This window comes from Taudactylus pleione, unplaced genomic scaffold, assembly GCF_031769625.1.
Source record: "Taudactylus pleione unplaced genomic scaffold, aTauple2 ptg000117l, whole genome shotgun sequence".
Lineage (NCBI taxonomy): Eukaryota > Metazoa > Chordata > Amphibia > Anura > Myobatrachidae > Taudactylus > Taudactylus pleione.
The window spans coordinates 2,895,007-2,920,075 of record NW_028284519.1 but is presented as its reverse complement, the minus strand read 5'-3'; the positions used below and the strand labels follow the sequence as shown (position 1 = coordinate 2,920,075).

General features: G+C 39.2%; 2 pseudogenes; one reads left to right on the top strand and one right to left on the bottom strand.

Annotated features, from left to right (window-relative positions):
• Positions 1-16,815: 16,815 nt before the first annotated feature.
• On the bottom strand, positions 16,816-16,938 carry LOC148524260 (5S ribosomal RNA; annotated as a pseudogene).
• Positions 16,939-23,021: 6,083 nt separating this feature from the next.
• Positions 23,022-23,144, top strand: LOC148524259 (5S ribosomal RNA; annotated as a pseudogene).
• The last annotated feature ends 1,925 nt before the right edge of the window (positions 23,145-25,069 follow it).

The following is a 25,069-nucleotide window of genomic DNA, read 5'->3' as shown; positions in this document are numbered from 1 at the left end:
TCAGGGCTCAAAATGCAATATAGAAGCATTGGGTATTCCAACTGCATGAAGGGTGGATAGTAACACATGGAATAATGCACATCTGCTGAAGAATATTTGTAGATAGTGTATATATATATATATATATATATATATATACACACACACCACAGTGTCACCTACAAAGAAGAAAAAGGTAAGTAAATATCATCAGATATGAGTCCAGAAAACCCAATGAGCAAAATTAGATAATGTTCATGTAGATACATGCGATAAAGAAAACCACAGAATAGTTAAGGTTGGCCCAGATATTGTCTCCCCCGTTTCTGCTGTCTCTGCGTCTTGTATTTAACAGAGGATACAGGATGAGAGAACGGGGTAGATGGCTCATTGGAAGAAAGGTAAAGAGCACCTCTGCTGTCGGTGCGCTCAAACCGCGTCTATCCTGTATTAACCCCCCACAAGACTCTTCACTGATGTGAACTAGCCTCGTTCTGGGCGAAACGTACGTCATCGTTATCGCACCACGTGATCTGACCGGCCGGGCACCATCCTGCTGACTCGTGGAAGGGATTTCCCCGACAGTCTGCAGCCGCTCATACACTGCCGCCGGAATTGGCCCAGTGTAGCCTTCCATCTAGGCACTAATAGATACCTTGTCTTTTGTTTAGACTTAGAATGCACTCAGTAGCATTACCATATGATTAGCCCAGCTGATTGATACTTAGTATATCTTGCATTTTGATCTTCTTGCAACATAGTATCCATATTATATGCCAGCACACAGCAACGTGGTTTGACATACGACTTAGTCCATTTACTGTGTATTGACATCTGTGGTTGTTATAGATACTGTTGGAATTTTCAGCTGCTGGAATTGTCTCGCTTAATTTCTTAACAATGTATCTATATCTCTTGCCATAAACCAACATTGTGACAGATTTGTTATATATATATATGTTTTCTGATATGTTGGCTTAATGATTTATGTTGCCAATACCTTTATGCAGACAATCTTTCTGCACCCTCTCATCGGTGTACCTAGCGCGCCTAGACTGCAATGTCTCTGACACCAGGATAGACGCGGTTTGAGCGCACCAACAGCAGAGGTGCTCTTTACCTTTCTTCCAACGAGCCATCTACCCCGTTCTCTCATCCTGTGTCCTCTGTTAAATACAAGACGCAGAGACAGCAGAAACGGGGGAGACAATATCTGGGCCAACCTTAACTATTCTGTGGTTTTCTTTATCGCATGTATCTACATGAACATTATCTAATTTTGCTCATTGGGTTTTCTGGACTCATATCTGATGATATTTACTTACCTTTTTCTTCTTTGTAGGTGACACTGTGGTGTGTATATATATATATATATATATATATATACATACTATCTACAAATATTCTTCAGCAGATGTGCATTATTCCAAGTGTTACTATCCACCCTTCATGCAGTTGGAATACCCAATGCTCCTATATTGCATTTTGAGCCCTGATTTCTAGGCAGTTTTCAAGTGTGTATCTTATGACATCTACAGTATTATAAGCTGTAGCTTTCTAAACTTAGAATTCTGCAATCTGATATATCTTTTGGCCTCCTAAAACATACTTACTATGTATTGTATACTTTGCACCTGCTGAAGTCTTTTTACTATGTAAAGGCAAGGATTGGAGACACGTTTACTTATTATTCTGGAATTGTTTTTTGCTATTTGGGTATCTTACATTATTGAGGCCAGCGCTTACTCAATATTATTCGCCGCCACAAATGGTTAACACATTCATCTGTTTTGAAGCGGTTTGCACAACAATGTGACTAAGTGTATTGTGCACAATTTTCTCCCACCTATTGGCACATTTTATTGACAACTTATTGCCGATTAGGAGCTTTCTTGTCTTGTAAGTCTTATGTGTTGTAGTGTATAACGTTCATTATTTTAATGTGAATAAGATTAAAGGTTAATTTTTAATTAAATCTACTTTTTCACACAATTACCGTATTTACCAATTGAGTGCCCCCAACAAAGAGTCTACTTTTCTCCTGCCATAGTATCTGTACCTTCTGACTCAGGGGAGCACCACCAACTCATAACTATTTTTTCTCACAATTTGTGTACAATTATATCTGTAAGTTGGTTTCCATAATTTGTACTCTACCGTCCCATTTGTAACAGGGACCATGTGCTATACCTGATTTTATCCTGTGCGGGCCCCAAACAGTTTGCACTTTTTCACTTTAGTCCTTTCACTGAGGTTTACTCAGTCTCAGGGGCCCCTGCATGGATAATCAGAGTATTATATTCCACACATAGGTTTTTTATAGTACCACTACATCACTTTACACGACCTTGGAAGCATATCCTATTTGACATGACTAATTTCAATCTAAAAACTGAACTCATTACTAGGAGGAAGCTTGGGGGAGATCTTAACGATATATTCCCTAGTGAAGTGACTTTGGAGGAACCCAATCCCAGCTGGGACACGGATTTTCATAAACCAAAATTATTCTTCAGAAACAACAAAGAGTGGGTTGGGATTTGACAATGTTGGAAAACTATCAAAAACACAAAATTTGTCCCAGGGGTCAGAGACCAAATCTCTTCCCAGCTTTCCCACTCTTTTCTGAGACATTGAAAAAGGAATGGGATATGACATTATTGAAATGCTCACAAGAACTAATTAATATACTCCTTAAACATGACAATCTTATATTGGAGGAATGTGAGAGGGAAATTGAAGTTTTAGGCAAGCGACTTGAACAATGGGAAACAGATAGCAATTTCCAGAAATTCTTTGAGCAAAACAAAAAGGATCTTGAAAACTACGAGAAAATTATTATAGAAAGGAAGAAGAATAATTTCTAACGTGAAAAAAGGTACTTTATGACTGGACATATTTTCCGTTGGAAACAAACTAATAGAAGGGATCCTCATAAGGAACCAGGCAAAGATTATTCCTCTTCGGAATTAGAATCATCAGGTGATGAGGCAGGTACAACCAATACCCCCAACTCCTCCAACTCATTAGCTCCCCTTTTCTTAGGGAATCCAAGAGGAATTCGGGAAAAATTCAGGGGCAACAGAGGAGGACCAGGAGGTCAATTAAAAAGAGGAAGAACAAAATGGACAAATCTATCTCTGCAGATACAGCACTCGGAACCAACAAAAGAAATAACAGACAGTTTACAGATCATTAACTTATCAGATCATATACTGACGACTACAGAAAAGGAAGTCCTCAGTAGGGGGCTATCATTTTCACCCACATCTAATTTTAACAGATTTCAATGGGAGAAGGATCTGAAACTATTTGGCCGGAAAATATTACAAAAATTTTTTTTTTCTAATAAACAGAAGACTGGTAACCCTACCCCTCAGGAATCCATAACTGATCTGGAAGCATCGGCCTTATTGGCATTGGAAGACTTGCTGGAGGAGGGTGACCCTACCATATCCAGACAACGTCAGAGACCCAAATGTAAGAACAAATCCCTCTTCTTTCCGTCTGAAACAATCTGTCCGGAAGTAAGTGTATTCACGAACCTGATATCACAGGACCTGGACAAACTATATGACAACAGACACCTCCATAGAAGAACTACCAATCTAAGTAGAGATGAGAAAGAAGCATACGCAACATAAGGGGGTGGTCCGATGTTGTTATCAAACCCTCAGATAAAGGGGGTAACATCGTGATTTGGACCAAGCTGGAATATACCAAAGAAGCATATCGCCAACTGTTGGATGAGGAATGTTACCAACAAATACTTCTTAACCCAATGAACACGTTTAAAGATGTCTACACTAATTTAATTGATAGAGCCTTGGGAAATGGAATCATTACCAAATCAGAGCATACATACTTATGTGTAGAACATCCTAAGCTAGCAACCTTCTATCTCCTCCCAAAGGTGCACAAGAATAGCCTTACTCCACCTATACGACCAATAATATCAGGTATAGGGAGTCTGGCGGAAAAAGCGAGTATCTTTATTGACTTACATCTAAGGCATTTTGTTATACAGCTCCCTTCATATACCAAAGATACATCGCATGTCCTAAAAAAATAGCATGATGTTAAATTGGAGGATGGCCAAATATTAGCCAGCCTAGGTGTAGAGGCCCTATATACGAGTATTGATCACTCTATGGGAATACAGGCAGTCCACTTTTTTCAGAATATGGAGGGCCAGAATGAGTTCCAAAGCTTCATATTAGAACTAATACACTTCATTTTGCACTATAACTTTTTCACCTTTGATGAAAAATTCTTTTTGCAGACCAGAGGAACTGCAATGGGCGCAGCTTGCGCGCCGACGTATGCAAATCTCTATTTTGGATGGTGGGAACAAGAACATGTATTTAATGAAACCAAAGACGCCTATACCCAACATGTCATAGCTTAGTATCGATACATAGACGATATTCTCATTATATGGGATGGAGAAGAAAAACTCTTGCTTGAATTCATTCAGGTTTTGAACAACAACAGTCTCAATCTAAAACTTACTTCCGAAATCAGTGACACTACGATTACTTTCTTGGACCTCAAAATCTACAAAAACCTGGCTGGTACTATTGAAACTGAACTTTTCAGGAAGAAAACTGCGACTAATAGTATACTCCACCAAACAAGTTCGCACTTCCCACCGACGGTGGAAAATATTCCCAAAGGAGAATTTCTTCGCCTTAGAAGAAATTGCTCGGATCCGATGGTCTTTAAAGATCAGAGTCTAATACTATCATCTAGATTAAGAGAGAGGGGCTATAGCAATAGGTCCATTAAAAAAGCTCTGAATACTACCAAGTCTATCAACAGGGATGAATTAATCTTTGGATGCAAGAAGAAAACGGATATAGGTACATCAGAGACCATCAGATTTGTGGGGGACTTCTGCCAAGAGTGGAGAACCATTACAAACATCATCCAAAAACATTGGCATTTTCTCCTTTTGGATAATGATCTGGCTCCCATTTTGGGTGATCAAATGGCTATGAGTTGGAGACGATCACCCAGTTTACATGATAACCTCACTCAGAGCCACTACAGATGAGCCATTCCCCAACCTCTGTCCATCAAAGGATCTTACCCATGTAGGTCGTGCAAAGCATGTCTCCACATGGTAAAGTAGAAAGAGGTTAAGAATAGGTATGGGACTTTGGTTCCAATTAAACAATACATTAATTGTAGAAGTAAGGGAGTGGTATATTGTATATCATGTGAATGTGGTGCAAGATATGTGGGTATGACCACGAGGATGCTCAAAGAAAGGATACTAGAACATCTAGGATCAGTGAGAAATGCCCCCATTGACATAATAAGAATGAAGCAATTAACATCTGTGGCTAGACATTTCCACCACCAACATAAGGGAGACTTAAGAAACTTCAAAGCCTTTGGCTTGGAAGAAGTGAAATTGGGCATAAGAGGAGGTGACTTGACTAAGGAACTCCTAAAGAGAGAAAGTCAATGGACCTTTACTTTGGGGACCCTTACGCCAAGTGGTCTTAATGAATATATCAATTTTAGTCCCTTCCTGTGACCCTTCATATGTCTACCTAATCTGGGATAATTCTTAATATACCCTTTTGCTTGTCTGTTTTGTTTCTGCTTGGTTTGGTCTGCCTTGTCTTCCTAGCACATGGGACCATACATGTGTGTACTCGTATATACGCCTATGCATGTCTATATGTGTGCACATTTATATGCGTATCTGTACACGTATATATCCACGTGCATGGCAATTTCCATACACACGTATATTGAAGGTATACGGATAGGGGAATGCTTGTAGGCATACACCCTCTCCCACTATTACTACTACAATTATTATTTGATCTCCTTTACTAATATTGGGTTCTTTTTCTTCCCCCCCCTTCCCTTTCCCTGTTTCCCCTCTTTGACAATAAGACCCTTTAATTGGTAATTCGCATAAGCTTCTATCTTTCCTCTTGTGGTTAATCCAGATATAATTTATGGTTTAATAAACCAACAATGTCCTGTTCCCCTAGACTCAAGTCTGCTGAACTAATCAATACTAACAAAAATAACACATCTCTATACATTTTGATATGGAGGTTTAAGATATTTAACCTTGTTTGGTTTCTTAACAAATTTTCTTCATATAATAAAAAGATATAAAAAATACAAAAATAATAAATATAAAAATAAGAAAATAAATAAATAATTTTCCTTGTAACAATAATAAATTACTATGCACCTTTGATATTCCTAATAGTTGCGTGTATTTAAAGTTTGGTGAGCAATTCATTTTGTTCTGAGATATTATATTTCTAGCAATCAATATCCCCCTACTACCTATTATCTGCCTAATTACAATTGTTAGGGCAGGTACTTAATTAACCCCCCACAAGACTCTTCACTGATGTGAACAAGCCTCGTTCTGGGCGAAACGTACGTCATCGTTATCGCACCACGTGATCTGACCGGCCGGGCACCATCCCGCTGACTCGTGGAAGGGATTTCCCCAACAGTCTGCAGCCGCTCATACACTCGACTCATACCATCTGTCACCATGTGATGTGATTGTCAGGGCACCATCCCGCTGACAACAGGAGAGAGTCCTTCTGCCAGCGTGTAACTGCTGGCTCACGTAACTACCCTGTTAACTAGCTCTGTCTCCTTCCCTTTTTTTCACTGCCGCCGGAATTGGCCCAGTGTAGCCTTCCATCTAGGCACTAATAGATACCTTGCCTTTTGTTTAGACTTAGAATGCACTCAGTAGCATTACCATATGATTAGCCCAGCTGATTGATACTTAGTATATCTTGCATTTTGATCTTCTTGCAACATAGTATCCATATTATATGCCAGCACACAGCAACGTGGTTTGACATACGACTTAGTCCATTTACTGTGTATTGACATCTGTGGTTGTTATAGATACTGTTGGAATTTTCAGCTGCTGGAATTGTCTCGCTTAATTTCTTAACAATGTATCTATATCTCTTGCCATAAACCAACATTGTGACAGATTTGTTATATATATATATGTTTTCTGATATGTTGGCTTAATGATTTATGTTGCCAATACCTTTATGCAGACAATCTTTCTGCACCCTCTCATCGGTGTACCTAGCGCGCCTAGACTGCAATGTCTCTGACACCAGGATAGACGCGGTTTGAGCGCACCGACAGCAGAGGTGCTCTTTACCTTTCTTCCAACGAGCCATCTACCCCGTTCTCTCATCCTGTGTCCTCTGTTAAATACAAGACGCAGAGACAGCAGAAACGGGGGAGACAATATCTGGGCCAACCTTAACTATTCTGTGGTTTTCTTTATCGCATGTATCTTCATGAACATTATCTAATTTTGCTCATTGGGTTTTCTGGACTCATATCTGATGATATTTACTTACCTTTTTCTTCTTTGTAGGTGACACTGTGGTGTGTATATATATATATATATATATATATATATATATACATACATACTATCTACAAATATTCTTCAGCAGATGTGCATTATTCCAAGTGTTACTATCCACCCTTCATGCAGTTGGAATACCCAATGCTCCTATATTGCATTTTGAGCCCTGATTTCTAGGCAGTTTTCAAGTGTGTATCTTATGACATCTACAGTATTATCAGCTGTAGCTTTCTAAACTTAGAATTCTGCAATCTGATATATCTTTTGGCCTCCTAAAACATACTCACTATGTATTGTATACTTTGCACCTGCTGAAGTCTTTTTACTGTGTAAAGGCAAGGATTGGAGACACGTTTACTTATTATTCTGGAATTGTTTTTTGCTATTTGGGTATCTTACATTATTGAGGCCAGCGCTTACTTAATATTATTCGCCGCCACAAATGGTTAACACATTCATCTGTTTTGATGTGGTTTGCACAACAATGTGACTAAGTGTATTGTGCACAATTTTCTCCCACCTATTGGCACATTTTATTGACAACTTATTGCCGATTAGGAACTTTCTTGTCTTGTAAGTCTTATGTGTCGTAGTGTATAACGTTCATTATTTTAATGTGAATAAGATTAAAGGTTAATTTTTAATTAAATCTACTTTTTCACACAATTACCGTATTTACCAATTGAGTGCCCCCAACAAAGAGTCTTCTTTTCTCCTGCCATAGTATCTGTACCTTCTGACTCAGGGGAACACCACCAACTCAAAACTACTTTTTCTCACAATTTGTGTACAATTATATCTGTAAGTTGGTTTCCATAATTTGTACTCTACCGTCCCATTTGTAACAGGGACCATGTGCTATACCTGATTTTATCCTGTGCGGGCCCCAAACAGTTTGAACTTTTTCATGAATGAATATTATACTGCAGTATCACCTACAGTGTCACAATACTTGGATGAAATTGAGGTACCACCTACAATGTCACAATACATGTATGAATATTACACTGCAGTACCACTTACAGTGGCAAAATACTTGGATGAAATTGTGATACCACCTACAGTGTCACAATACTTGTAAAAATATTACACTGCGGTACCACTTACAGTACAGTGTCACAATACGTGGATAAAATTGGGTACCACCTACAGTGGTAACAAGATATTTTGTCATAGTTTTAAGTAATTATATTGCAAAATGTATTAGACTTAAAAAAAAAAAACTATAGGGTTTTACAATGAAGTCCATTGAAACGCTTTACTATTACTGCTGTTAAAGGGTACTATGCATTACATAATTGAAGACATACAAATCAATATGCAAAAAATATATTTGTCATAGAAATAGAACCTTCAGCTGTCCCACTTTAAACACATAGAACATGTGAACTAGCCCATTGAGCCACTTAATCTTCATAGGCTAAGGAGCATTTTTGTCTTACTTTGAAGTTATTATGCTGCAAAATGTAATATACTTAAAAAAACACTCTATAGGGTATTAATATCAAGTCTATTGATACGCTTAATTTCTACTGCTGTTTAAAGGTACTATGTATTACATAAGTAAACAGACACAAATCAATATGCAAAGAACATAACTGTCCCACTTTAGACATGTAGAACATGCGCACTAGCCCATTGAACCACAGGAACTTCTTATAATAATAAGCATTTGGTCTTACTTTTAAGTCATTATGCTGCAAAATTTAATATACTTAAAAAAAACCAATCTATAGGGTTTCACTATCAAGTCCATTGAAACACTTAACTTCTACTGCTGTTTGAGGGTACTATGCATTACATAATCAAAACTAAGAACATGCATCTCCAAGCCTATAGAACATGTGCATTAGCCCATTGAGCCACATTAACTTCTTAGACTAACAGGGTATTTTGTCATAGTTTTAAGTAATTATGCTGCACAATTTATGATACTTAAAAAAAATGAAATATATGGTTTTACTATCAAGTCCATTGCAACGCTTGACTACTACTGCTGTTAAATGTTACTATGCATTACATATGTAAAAAGATACAATGCAATAACATATTTGTCATAGGAATCAAACCTACGACTGTCCGATTTATAACACGTAGAACATGTACTATAACCCATTAAGCCACGTGAATGACTTAGGCTCATAAGGGTTTTTCACCAACCTTTAAATCATTATGCAGTAAAAGTTAATATATTTAAAATAACACTCTATAGCAGTGTTGGCTAACCTTGACACTCCAGCTGTTGTGGAACTATATATCCCAGCATGCCCTGCCACAGTTTTAGCATGCCCTAATAGCAAAACTGTAGCAGTGCATGCTGGGTTATGTAGTTCCATAACAGCTGGAGTGCCAAGGTTAGCCAACACTGATCTATAGGGTATCATGCCTATTGATATGCTTAACTTCTACTTCTGTTTAAGGGTACTATGCATTACAGATACAAATGAAGATGCAAAAAACATATCTGTCATAGGAATCAAACCTACAACTGTTCCCAATTTAGACACACAAAACTTGCGCACTAGCTCATTGATCCACAAGAACTTCTCAGACTAATGAGAATTTTGCCTTACTTTTGATTCGTTATGCTGCAATACTTAAAAAAAACAATCTATAGGGTTTCACTATCAAGTCCATTGAAACACTAGACTACTACTGCTTTTAAAGGTTACTATGCATTACATATGTGAAGAGATACAAAGCAATGTGCAAAAACATATCTGTCATAAGAAACAAACCTACAACTGTCCCACTTTAAACTAGGGGTGTGCACCGGCCACTTTTCGTGTCTTGTGTTTTGGTTTTGGATCTGGATCTTTCTTCGTGTTTTGGATCTGGATTGGTTTTGCCAAAACCACCCTTCCGTGTTTTGGGTTCTGGGTTTTGTGTTTTGGATCTGTATTTTTTTTTTAAAAAGCATAAAAACAGCTAAAATCACAGAATTTGTGTGTTTTTCTGCTCCTATGCTATTATTAACCTCAATAACCATAATTTCCACTCATTTCCAGTCTATTCTGAACACCTCACACCTCACAATAGTGTTTTTATGTCCAAAAGGTTGCACCGAGGTAGCTGGATGACTATGCTAAGAGATACGAGTGGGCGGCACAAACACGTGGCCCATCTAGGAGTGACACTGCAGTGGCAGACAGGATGGCAGTTTGAAAAACTAGGCCCCAAACAGAACATAATGCAAAGAAAAAAAAGAGGTGCAAGATGGAATTGTCCTTGGGCCCTCCCACCCACCCTTATGTTGTATAAACAGGACATGCACACTTTAACAAACCAATCATTTCAGCACCCGGGTCTGCCACACAACTGTGGCTGAAATGATTGTTTCGTTTGGGCCCCCACAAAACAAGCTGGCAATTAATCTGTCCCTGCACAAACTGGCTCTACGGAGGCTCATCCTCCTCATCCACCGATTCCTCACCCTCTTCAGTGTTGTGTACATCCTCATCCTCACAGAGTATTAACTCGTCCCCGCTGGAATCCACCACCACAGGTCCCTCTGTACGTTCTGGAGGCTGGTCTCCCTGGAAGAGTTGATAATTCATTTTTATGAACATCATCTTCTCCACATTTTGTGGAAGCAACCTCCTACGCCTTTTGCTGACAAGGTTCCCGGCTGCACTAAACATTCTTTCGGAGTGCACAATGGAGGGGGGGCAACTCAGGTAAAATAGAGCCAGTTTGTACAGGGGCCTCCAAATTGCCTCTTTTTCCTGCCAGTACATGTACGGACTGTCTGACATGCCTACTTGGATGCTGTCACCGATGTAATCCTTTAACAGACAGACGCACGCTTGTCGCTGCTGCTTTAAGGATGCAGGTGCAGCTACAGCCCACACATTTCACAAAGACAGAAAAAAAAAGAATTTTTTTATTGTTTGTGGAGCGCACTTTGAGGGCTACACCACCCTTTAACAGACAGATGCATGCTTGTCGCTGCTGCTTTAAGGATGCAGGTGCTGCTACAGCCCACACATTTCACAAAGACAGAAAAAAAAGAATAATTTTTTTATTGTTTGTGGAGCGCACTTTGAGGGTTACACCACCCTTTAACAGACAAACACACGCTTGTCGCTGCTGCTTTGAGGATGCAGGTGGAATCTAGATGGGATTTGGAACCGGGGACACACTACCTCCATCAATTGTCTAAATCCCACTGCACTAATGGCAGATACCAGACGCATTTCTAACACCAACATAGCAGTCAAGGCCTCAGTTATACGTTTTGCTTCAGGATGACTGCTGTCGTACTTCATCCTCCTCGCTAGGGACTGTTGGAGGGTCAATTGTTTACTAAAAGTAGTGGTGTTCATACTTCCTCTCTGGGATGATGAACAACTCCCAGCAGCAGCAACAGTACTAGGAGGAAGTGGTTCTTGATCTTTCCCTATTTTATTTGTATCGGAGAAAGTTTGGTCCTCCATTTATGTTATATTGATATATACGTGCGGCTAAGGCGCACACAAACACAGAAAATATTTTTTTATTTTTGCTGGAGAGTAGTGCTTTTTGTGGGTTACACCACCCTTTAAGAAATGAGCCAGCTGGCCCTTTACTTATGGGACACAGGCGCATGCTTGGCGCAGCTCCTTTGTTGATGCACGTGCAGCCACAGTGCACACAATTCACAAACACAGAAAATATTTTTTTATTTTGTTTGGAGTGCCCTTTGGGGGTTACAGCACCCTGTAGCGGTCAATCCAGCCGGCCCTTTATTTATGGGACATAGGCCACGCTTGGCACTACTTTGTTGATGCACGTGCAGCTACTGCGCACACAATTCACAAACACAAAAAAATATATATTTATTTTGTTTGAAGTGCCCTTTGGGGGTTACAGCACCCTTTAACGGACAAGCCAGCCGGCCTTTTACTTATGGGACACAGGCGCATGCTTGGCGCTGCTCCTTTGTTGATGCACGTGCAGCCACAGTGCACACAATTCACAAACACAGAAAAAATATTTAGTTTTTTTTAGCACTTGGGGGGAGCATCCCTGACAGACAGAGCACCCCCTGGACAACACTACAGCACCCCTTTAGGACTGGGGCACTGCACAGGACTTTTGGAGTGGACACAGCCCCTATGGACAACTGACTGCACAACACAGTCCAGACAGCCCCTATGGACTTTCAAGTAGCGGACACAGCCCCTATGGACAACAGCAGCACAGTGCAGCACAGCACAACACTACACTACACAGCCCAGCCAGCCCTAACTCCCACCCTCCCTCTTCACTGTCCACAGCCGAGTGAGAAAATGGCGCCGACGCGGGTACCTTATATAAACCCGCGAGACCCGGAAGGCAGGATGATGACGTTTTGCCTCGATTTCAGATCAGAGTCAGGCGGGAAAAGTCGAGCCTGACTTGGATCGGCCTCGGATCGGGGGGGCTCGGGGGGGTTCGGATTTCAGAAATCCGAACCCGCTCACCCCTACTTTAAACACATAGAACATGTGCACTAGCCCATTGAACCACATGAACTTCTTAGACCAACACACATTTTTGACCTAGCTTTAAGTCATTATGCTGCAAAATGTGTTATACTTAAAATAACAATCTATAGGGCATTACTATCAAGTCTATTGATACGCTTAACTTCTACTGCTGTTAAAGGGTACTTTGAATTAAGTAAGTGAAGACACACAAATCAATATGCAAAAACATCTGTTATAGGAATCGAACCTACAACTGTCCCATTTTAAACACATAGAACATGAGCACTAACCCATTGAGATACATGAACTTCTCAGACTAATAACCATTCTTGACCTAGCTTTAAGTCATTATGCTGCAAAGTTTATTATACCTAAAATAACAATCTATAGGGTATTACTATCAAGTCTATTGAAACATTTGACTTCTACTGATGTTTAAGGGTACTATGCATTACATAAGTAAACAGACAAAAATCAATATGCAATAAACATATGTCATAGGACCTATGAATGTTCCATTCCAGACCAGTAGAATATGTGGATTAGCCCATTGTCACATTAACTTTTTAGACTAATGAGCATTTTGTCTTATTTTTGAATCATTATGCTGCAAAATTTAATATACTTAAAAAACCAATCTATAGGGTTTCACTATCAAGTGCATTGAAACACTTGACTACTACTGCTGTTAAACATTACTATGCATTACATATATGAAGAGACACAAAGCAATATGCATTAAACATATCTGTCATAGGAATCAAACCTACGACTGTCTCACTTCAGAAACGTAGAAGATGCGCACTAGCCCATTGAGCCACATGAACTTATTAGACTAATGAGCATTTTGTGTTACTTTTAGGTCATTATTCTGCAAAGTTTAATATACTTTAAAAAAAAACAATCTATAGGGCGGCCTGGCCACCCTGTGGCTCTCCAGCTGTTGTGAAACTATAAGTCCCAGCATGCCCTGCTACAGTTTTGCTATTAGGGAAAACTGTTGCTGGGACTTATAGTGTCACAATTGCTGGAGAGCCACCGATTGGCCAGGCCTGCTATAGGGTTTCACTATCAAGTCCATTTAAAAAACACTTGCCTACTACTGCTGTTAAAAGTTACTATGCATTACATATGTGAAGAGACACAAAGCAATATGCAGAAACAGATCTGTCATACGTAGAACATGTGCACTAACCCATTGAGCCACATGAGCTTCTTAGACTAATGAGCATTTTGACTTACTTTTAAGTCATTATGCTGCAAAATTTAATATACTTAAAAAACTATCTATAGGGTTTCACTATCAAGTCTATTGAAACACTTAACTTCTACTGCTGTTTAATGGTACTATGCATTACATAAGTAGACAGACACAAATCAATATGCAAAATACATGTCTGTCATATCTGATTTCATGACTTTAGAAAGTAGTAGTTTGCTCTGTATTACAAACTGATTGTGCGTTTAAAAAACGCAAACTTGTGGTAATGTCGGGATATCGGCGCTGTGATGGCTGTCAGCTCTGAGGGGTTACAATGGGATCTCTGGCACATTCCCAGTGGATGGGTTGCAATGGGATCTCTAGTGCATGCCCAGTGGAGCCGCTCCATACGCTAGTCGCGCTATGCCATGGCGTATGGAAGATCATAGCACTGCGCATGCCCAGTGGGTCAGGAGTCACACACAGTGGAAGTGGGATCTCTGTATTAGAAACTGACTGTGCGTTTGAAGTTGCACACTTGCGGCACTGTCAGCACTGTCCCAGACTTAGACACCTTAGTGATTTCATGACTTTAGAAACTAATATTGAGATCTGTTTAAGAGAGAGGTCTCTGTATTACAAACTGATTGCTGCAAGTTTGTATTTTTAAATGCACAATGTCGGCACGTTGACACTATGGTGGCTGTCCGTTCCGAAGGGTTACAATGGGATCTCTGACGCATGCCCAGTGGAGGGGTTGCAATGGGATCTCTGGCACATGTCACACATACCAATACTTCATGAATGCCAGCTGACGGGCCTCCTCAGGAAATCCCACGGCACGCCAGCCAACCAGAGGCTGCTTTACATGTAGTGGCTGAGACCCATGTGACCGGTCAAGCATTATACCCCGATCTGTTTGCGTCTGGTGCTGGTTTTAAATATAGGTGGACCCCTACGCATTATATTTAAAACCAGCACTGGCCCTGCAGCCAAATGCTGGTTCCTAAATTACGGGGGAACCCTACTCATTTTGTTCACCGTCACTTTAGGAACCAGGACTGGCTGACGAGTCCCAGGCTGGTTATGCTTTTGGGGGTGACCCTAAATCATTATTTTTTTACATTTAACCAATTTTTTACATGTATAACACACAAGCACCCTTCACATATCTCACTGATATATGCAGGCTGCTTGCTCGGGAGAGTTTTGCAGAGAGAAAATAATTAACAAATGGGGTCTTGAAGGGCGCACAGATGGTGTTTATGGCAAATGAGGTGTTTGTTTCTTAAGATATATAGGAAATGGCAAACTATTAAATTTGAACTTATTTAATATGTAAATATTGTATATATATATATATATATATATATAAAAATGATAGCATGAATGAACAAATAATCTTTAGACGTACATGGGTATAGAATAAAATTGGCAGCAATTTAACAGATGTGAATGTATCACAATAAAGAAAAAGAAAACATTGTTGAAACACTGATAAATTGGTTTGCAAAAATGAAATAAAGTGAAATAAGATAAAATAAAATAAAATTCAATAGGTGCACACAGGTTAATGTAAAATCCTTAAAGTAAGGAAAGTTCCTTTAGAATGAACTCTGTATACCAGGAAAAAAGCATGTGAGTAAATCCGTAAAACAATTGTCCTGGGGTGCGCGCACCTCCTACCTTACTCAATGCTGCTATACCAGTTGGTGAGGGTGGTTAATTCTGATTGTGGTACCGTTGCTGCAGTAAACTATATTACTCAGTCCTTGTCGGTTCCTGTGTTCAGTGGCTGTAAACCTTGCGGATGAATAAGAACAGCGGGGTGATGGTTGCGGCGGCTATTGCCGTCAGAGTGGTCCCGTTCGGCAGAGCTCTTGCCTCGCGGTCGGCCTTTCTGCTCCCGTGCTTCCTGTGTAGTCTCAGCTTCAATAATGAATTGTGAACTGATGCTGATTAGATGTGGAGTAGGTGTGTCCAACGCGTTTCTCCCGGTCGGGCTTCGTCAGGGACAGTGATCCATGCTGTGGGTGTCTTCTTGTTCGTTTAAGTAGTTGCTTCTAATTGTGTCCAGCTGGCAATAATTAGCTCCTAAATGAGAGTGACTGAGCTTGATACTGCTGAAATCCCTGGCAATAAATGTTTGTTAAGGGAATTAAGTCCCAGCAAATGAAATAAAGATTTTCATTCAGGGGTGCTGATATGAAGACATTTAGAAGTAGATGTTCTAGGTAAATCACTTGCTAAAATAAAGACATTTACAGACAAAATAGGACAGGGAAAGTGCATACAATAATCTGATAGCAATTTGATAGATATACATTTCTATTAGTCTGAAAAGGTTAGAATGAAGAAGGAAAGAACAGAAATGTAGTGTTGCTAGAGTTCTTATATATTCATTGTTTATTCATTTAGGTTCTCCTTCTTTCTTCTCCTTTTTCTCTCCAGGGATTATCCTTTAAATGTGATATGTATATGTTCCAAAATAAATGAATAAATAAGTGAAAATTATGAAGCGAAATAATGAATGCTTATAAACATTGTGCAATTCCTAAGTTTGGATCTAAAAAGAAGTATTTCAATATGTATTAGGCAGGTTCTTCGGTGAATGGTCTGTAGTTTGGAGAGAGGGGCTCTTCTTATATTGCAAAAAAAATTAGCTCATTAAAGTTTCACATTGCCTAATGGGTTATTATGACCTGAGGTCAGGATCACAAAGTGCCATCCCCGGGGTGGGATCAGGGGGGCAAGTCCTATTCCGCCCGCTCCGGGCTATAGAGAGATGGTGTCCCTTACAGTACCTGTGTTTCCTGGGGGGTCTCCCAACCCAGTACTATCCAGGCCCAACCCTCCTTTGCTTCCAAGTTCTGATGGTATTTATTGGGCGTATCTAGGGTGGTATGACTGTAAAAATCTCTCCATCTGTTGCGACCAAGGACAGACTTAGCCCCCCCGGCCCCCTGAAGCGTCACTCAGCAATCCTCGTTTAAAAATTGGGAAAGTTCAAAATCTATGTTAAGGCCGTTTGGTATTAAGGTCTTCATTTCAAATATCCACTTGCTTTCTTCCCTTGACATGGATTTAATATAATTACCTCCTCTCCAGGATGGTTTAACTAGAGAGATAGCATGAAATGAGAGTAGGGAGGAGTCTTTGTTGTGATGTAGAAAAAAATGTTGGGACACTGTGCGTCCTTAATCCATTTTCAATATTCCTCATATGTTCTCCGAGGCGTGTGCTAAGTTTCCTAATGGTGCGACCGATATACTGAAGTCCACAGGGGCAGGAGAGTAGGTAGATGGTCCCCTTTGAATCGCAGCTTAATTTGTCTCTCATCCTGTATTCCTTTTTGGTCGTAAAGGAAATAAAGTGAGTGATGGGAGTGGTTGTTTTCTTAGTAGTGGTTCTACATGCTCTACAGTGGTTGCAATAAAAGAAGCCTTTTCTCTTATCATTAAGCCAGTTTAGATTATTGACTTCAAGATTCTTCTTTGGTGACAGATGGCTCTTAACCAATTTTTGTTTAATACTGGGTGCTCTCCTGTAGACAAATGTTGGTTTGTCCTTAAGTATTCCCTTTAGAACGTCATCTTTCAATAGAATGTGCCAATTTTTGTTTATAATCCGTTCTAGATCTCTATGTTGATTATTGTATTGAGTAATGAATAAAGGTTGTTGCTGATCCGAGCCCTTTTTGTTTTTGTACATAAGAAGTGTGTCTCTCTCAGTATCTCTTGCTTCTTGCAAGGCTGTTTCAATCAGGGTTTTTTCATATTTTTGTTCCAAAAACTTATTTTTAAGAGTAGTGGCCTGGTCCTCAAAGGATGTTGTTTTGGAACAGTTCCTTCGAATCCTTTTGAATTGACCTTTTGGTATGCTTTTAATCCAATTTTGGTGGTGGTTACTGGAGGGTGGGATGAAATTATGACAGTCGACCTGTTTGGTGAAGGTTTTGGTATGAATCCTATTGTCTTCTATGAAGATGGTGAGGTCCAGAAAATCGATGGATTGATTGCTAAGTGTAGCAGTGAATTCCAGATTTCTATTATTGTTGTTGATGTAGATTTTGAATTCTTCCAATTCCACAAGAGTGCCTTTCCAGATGAGGATGATATCGTCTATATACCTTCTCCATATCACAATTTTTTCTATATAAGGGTTGTTGTTCCAAATGGCCTGGGACTCCCAGTGTCCCATAAACAGGTTCGCGTAACTAAGGGCAAATTTTGTCCCCATGGCTGTTCCGCGAACCTGTCTATGGTGGGAGCCCCCATACCAAAAATAGTTATGTTGTAGGATGAATTGTATTCCTTTGATGATGAAATCTATTTGCTTTTCTGGTATTTTTCCATTGGATGTAAGGACAGCCTTTACTGTGCTCTATACATGTATAGAGTGCTTTAACATCAAATGTTGCCAGTAGAAAGCCTTCTTCCCATTTAATTTCATTCAATACATGTAGTATTTGTGTCGTATCTTTCAGATGGCTGGGTTGTGTTAATACTAGTGGTTGCAAAATCTGGTCAATATATTCAGATAATTTTGTTGTAAGTGAGGCAATGCCTGATACTATTGGTCGTCCAGGTGGATTCTGAGGATCCTTATGGATCTTTGGAAGAAAGTAAAAAAATGGTATTCTTGGATGAGATTGGGTTAAATAATTAAATTCCTGTTTATTGAGTATACCTTCCTTCTTCCCCTCAAGCAAAAGTGCATCCAATTCCTTTTTATATTTTTCTGTGGGGTTCGAGGGGAGATGTTCGTAAGTTTCTCTATCCGAGAGGAGTTTTTGAGCTTCCTCATCGTACTTCTCTTGATCCATTATTACAATTCCCCCCCCTTTGTCTGCTTGCTTTATAACTATGGATTTGTTGTCTGTTAGAGCTTTTAGGGCTAATTTCTCTTACTTCGTGAGATTGCTCCTCTTCCTTCTTATTTTCTTTTGTTTTAGTCTCTCTAGATCCAGTTCTACCGCTTTCTGGAAGGTTTCTATGAAAGCGCCCCTGCTGTAGGTGGGATAAAAGGTGGATTTCTCCTTAAGATCTGTATGCATTAAAGGATCTATAACTTTCTCTTTTTGTGTTTGATCTGTTTTAAGAAAGAATTTTTTTAAAGTAAGCTTCCTTGAAAAAATATTTAAGTCTATAAATGTCTGAAATTCATTCAGACTATTGGAAGGGGCAAATTTAAGGCTTTTGCTGAGCAGGTTCTGTTCAGCTTTTTTGAGTTTGTATTTACTCAGGTTGAAAATTCCTATGTTTTGATTTTTTTCTTCTTTTTCTTCCCCGTCTGCTCCTTTCTTAGATTGCTTATATGTTTTTCGTGTAATTCCTCCTCTGACCCCTCGTCTTGTTCTTCTCTTTCTGTACATGGTTGTTTTCTTTTTTGTGTAGAGTCCATCTGGATGTTGGGTGGGAGGTCCTCTCTGACTACTTCTAAAAAAAGGTTTAGATTTTCTTCTACCACATCCTCAAGGTCTTGTCCTCCTGAAGTGGTTACTTTGTTGATGGTTAGTTTCTCAATGTTCTCCAGCAATTTCAGGGTTTCTTGAAGTTCTTCGTCACGTGCTTTCATCATCCCTTTTCTATAGCTTTCCTTGACAATACTTGTATCCAGGGGTTTTCTAGTTTGCTTTTTATCAAATCTGAAGTTGTCTTCCCTGTATGGTTGGTACGTCCAATTTCTTGCCATGAATCTCGGTAAGGTTTTTATAAGTGTAGGTCTTCCTTTGGTCCCCCAGTGATTGGTGTTGTAATTTCTTTGCATTGTGGGTCCATGGTTTTCTCTATTTTCTAATTCATAAGTGTCCATGGAATTCCTTGTCCTCTGTTCTGTCCACTCTTTGTTTCTGTTGTGGAATCCATTGTTAATAACCCGACCCCTGAGAAAGGGTTTACGTAGGTCTTCTGATTTTTGTTCGTAGTCTGGTGAAGCTGTTTCCCAGGCAGAGATTCTTCTGTTTGTCTGTTTCCATCTATTGTTATAGTCCATATTCTTGAATTTTTTCCAGTTTCTCTTATTTTCCATATAGTCTGTTTTATCCCTTAAAAATTTCCTTTTTTTTATTTCAATAGTTGCATTTTCAATTCTTTTTAATTTGTCATTTGTGAGTGTCTCTAGGTTTTTATAGTCTATCATCCCTGCTAATGGTAGGAATTTATCCTTAATTGTTTTAACTTCTTTATTAAATTTTTGCAATGATTTTTTTCTATCTTCAATTATTATTTTCATTAATTTGAAAGAGCAATCGTCCAGGGCCTCATCCCATTTCTGTTGCAAATTTTCATCACATGGGATAAAAGTAGGGTATTTAAACATCCTGAGACCTCTTGGAACCAATTTATGTTCTATGTATTTTTCCAAAATGTTGCTATCCCACCATTGTTTAATTTCCAAGGATAATAGTTTTTCCAACCTTATGAATAATTCATAAAATGTTTCATCTCCTATTGGTTGTGAATCAATTGTTTCATTGTCTATAGAGGAGAAGATATTTTCCAACCTCTCTAGTCTGTCGTATACATTATTTAGAAAAAAATGATGATCCTAAGTATAAACTTGTCAAAGTAGGTCAGTGTTCTTAAGGAGACCTGCTGCAGATAACTGAAGGGTTGACGAAATATAGGAAAAATGCAGGTGTACCTGCGCTATCTCCTTAGTTGTAATGGGAAATGGGGAGGGGGGAAAGAAAAAAAGGGGGGGTTAGAAAGTGGCAAAGTAGATGGAAAACAATATTAGGTTTGGTGTAACTCTTTGGCTGCCACAGACCTAAGTGATCCCTTCCTGAATCACTAGGATATAAACATAATTAACAAATGGGGTCTTGAAGGGCGCACAGATGGTGTTTATGGCAAATGAGGTGTTTGTTTCTTAAGATATATAGGAAATGGCAAACTATTAAATTTGAACTTATTTAATATGTAAACACAAAACACAAAAAGAGAAAGTTATAGATCCTTTTATGCATACAGATCTTAAGGAGAAATCCACCTTTTATCCCACCTACAGCAGGGGCGCTTTCATAGAAACCTTCCAGAAAGCGGTAGAACTGGATCTAGAGAGACTAAAACAAAAGAAAATAAGAAGGAAGAGGAGCAATCTCACGAAGGAAGATAAATTAGCCCTAAAAGCTCTAACAGACAACAAATCCATAGTTATAAAGCAAGCAGACAAAGGGGGGGGAATTGTAATAATGGATCAAGAGAAGTACGATGAGGAAGCTCAAAAACTCCTCTCGGATAGAGAAACTTACGAACATCTCCCCTCGAACCCCACAGAAAAATATAAAAAGGAATTGGATGCACTTTTGCTTGAGGGGAAGAAGGAAGGTATACTCAATAAACAGGAATTTAATTATTTAACCCAATCTCATCCAAGAATACCGTTTTTTTACTTTCTTCCAAAGATCCATAAGGATCCTCAGAATCCACCTGGACGACCAATAGTATCAGGCATTGCCTCACTTACAACAAAATTATCTGAATATATTGACCAGATTTTGCAACCACTAGTATTAACACAACCCAGCCATCTGAAAGATACGACACAAATACTACATGTATTGAATGAAATTAAATGGGAAGAATTCTTTCTACTGGCAACATTTGATGTTAAAGCACTCTATACATGTATAGGGCACAGTAAAGGCTGTAAAGCGGTAGAAGAAATCCTTACATCCAATGGAAAAATACCAGAAAAGCAAATAGATTTCATCATCAAAGGGAGTCCCAGGCCATTTGGAACAACAACCCTTATATAGAAAAAATTGTGATATGGAGAAGGTATATAGACGATATCATCCTCATCTGGAAAGGCACTCTTGTGGAATAGGAAGAATTCAAAATCTACATCAACAACAATAATAGAAATCTGGAATTCACTGCTACACTTAGTAATCAATCCATCGATTTTCTGGACCTCACCATCTTCATAGAAGACAATAGGATTCATACCAAAACCTTCACCAAACAGGTTGACTGTCATAATTTCATCCCACCCTCCAGTAATCACCACCAAAATTGGATTAAAAGCATACCAAAAGGTCAATTCAAAAGGATTCGAAGGAACTGTTCCAAAACAACATCCTTTGAGGACCAGGCCACTACTCTTAAAAATAAGTTTTTGGAACAAAAATATGAAAAAACCCTGATTGAAACAGCCTTGCAAGAAGCAAGAGATACTGAGAGAGACACACTTCTTATGTACAAAAACAAAAAGGGCTCGGATCAGCAACAACCTTTATTCATTACTCAATACAATAATCAACAGAGATCTAGAACGGATTATAAACAAAAATTGGCACATTCTATTGAAAGATGATGTTCTAAAGGGAATACTTAAGGACAAACCAACATTTGTCTACAGGAGAGCACCCAGTATTAAAAAAAAATTGGTTAAGAGCCATCTGTCACCAAAGAAGAATCTTGAAGTCAATAATCTAAACTGGCTTAATGATAAGAGAAAAGGCTTCTTTTATTGCAACCACTGTAGAGCATGTAGAACCACTACTAAGAAAACAACCACTCCCATCACTCACTTTATTTCCTTTACGACCAAAAAGGAATACAGGATGAGAGACAAATTAAGCTGCGATTCAAAGGGGACCATCTACCTACTCTCCTGCCCCTGTGGACTTCAGTATATCGGTCGCACCATTAGGAAACTTAGCACACGCCTCGGAGAACATATGAGGAATATTGAAAATGGATTAAGGACGCACAGTGTGTCCGAACATTTTTTTCTACATCACAACAAAGACTCCTCCCTACTCTCATTTCAAGCTATCTCTCTAGTTAAACCATCCTGGAGAGGAGGTAATTATATTAAATCCATGTCAAGGGAAGAAAGCAAGTGGATATTTGAAATGAAGACCTTAATACCAAACGGCCTTAACATAGATTTTGAACTTTCCCAATTTTTAAACGAGGATTGATGAGTGACGTTCCGGGGGGCCGGGGGGGCTAAGTCTGTCCTTGGTCGCAACGGATGGAGAGATTTTTACAGTCATACCACCCTAGATACGCCCAATAAATACCATCAGAACTTGGAAGCAAAGGAGGGTTGGGCCTGGATAGTACTGGGTTGGGAGACCCCCCAGGAAACACAGGTACTGTAAGGGACACCATCTCTCTATAGCCCGGAGCGGGCGGAATAGGACTTGCCCCCCTGATCCCACCCCCGGGATGGCACTTTAGGATCCTGACCTCAGGTCATAATAACCCATTAGGCAATGTGAAACTTTAATGAGCTAATTTTTTTTGCAATATAAGAAGAGCCCCTCTCTCCAAACTACAGACCATTCACCGAAGAACCTGCCTAATACATATTGAAATACTTCTTTTTAGATCCAAACTTAGGAATTGCACAATGTTTATAAGCATTCATTATTTCGCTTCATAATTTTCACTTATTTATTCATTTATTTTGGAACATATACATATCACATTTAAAGGATAATCCCTGGAGAGAAAAAGGAGAAGAAAGAAGGAGAACCTAAATGAATAAACAATGAATATATAAGAACTCTAGCAACACTACATTTCTGTTCTTTCCTTCTTCATTCTAACCTTTTCAGACTAATAGAAATGTATATCTATCAAATTGCTATCAGATTATTGTATGCACTTTCCCTGTCCTATTTTGTCTGTAAATGTCTTTATTTTAGCAAGTGATTTACCTAGAACATCTACTTCTAAATGTCTTCATATCAGCACCCCTGAATGAAAATCTTTATTTCATTTGCTGGGACTTAATTCCCTTAACAAACATTTATTGCCAGGGATTTCAGCAGTATCAAGCTCAGTCACTCTCATTTAGGAGCTAATTATTGCCAGCTGGACACAATTAGAAGCAACTACTTAAACGAACAAGAAGACACCCACAGCATGGATCACTGTCCCTGACGAAGCCCGACCGGGAGAAACGCGTTGGACACACCTACTCCACATCTAATCAGCATCAGTTCACAATTCATTATTGAAGCTGAGACTACACAGGAAGCACGGGAGCAGAAAGGCCGACCGCGAGGCAAGAGCTCTGCCGAACGGGACCGCTCTGACGGCAATAGCCGCCGCAACCATCACCCCGCTGTTCTTATTCATCCGCAAGGTTTACAGCCACTGAACACAGGAACCGACAAGGACTGAGTAATATAGTTTACTGCAGCAACGGTACCACAATCAGAATTAACCACCCTCACCAACTGGTATAGCAGCATTGAGTAAGGTAGGAGGTGCGCGCACCCCAGGACAATTTTTTTACGGATTTACTCACATGCTTTTTTCCTGGTATACAGAGTTCATTCTAAAGGAACTTTCCTTACTTTAAGGATTTTACATTAACCTGTGTGCACCTATTGAATTTTATTTTATTTTATCTTATTTCACTTTATTTCATTTTTGCAAACCAATTTATCAGTGTTTCAACAATGTTTTCTTTTTCTTTATTGTGATACATTCACATCTGTTAAATTGCTGCCAATTTTATTCTATACCCATGTACGTCTAAAGATTATTTGTTCATTCATGCTATCATTCTTATATATATATATATATATATATATACAATATTTACATATTAAATAAGTTCAAATTTAATAGTTTGCCATTTCCTATATATCTTAAGAAACAAACACTTCATTTGCCATAAACACCATCTGTGCGCCCTTCAAGACCCCATTTGTTAATTATGTTTATATCCTAGTGATTCAGGAAGGGATCACTAAGGTCTGTGGCAGCCAAAGAGTTACACCAAACCTAATATTGTTTTCCATCTACTTTGCCACTTTCTAACCCCCCCCTTTTTTTCTTTCCCCCCTCCCCGTTTCCCATTACAACTAAGGAGATAGCGCAGGTACACCTGCATTTTTCCTATATTTGCAGAGAGAAAACACTGCAATCTCGGGTGAGTAATCGCCTTCAAAAGTTGCTACTCGGGGGAGATATCTCGATCTGATTCACCATCAGCCATCTCACTCTCACCTAAACTCACTTCTTTGTAAATTTGTGAGTTTAAGGAGCCTCAAATCACTCGTTTAAAAAAAAA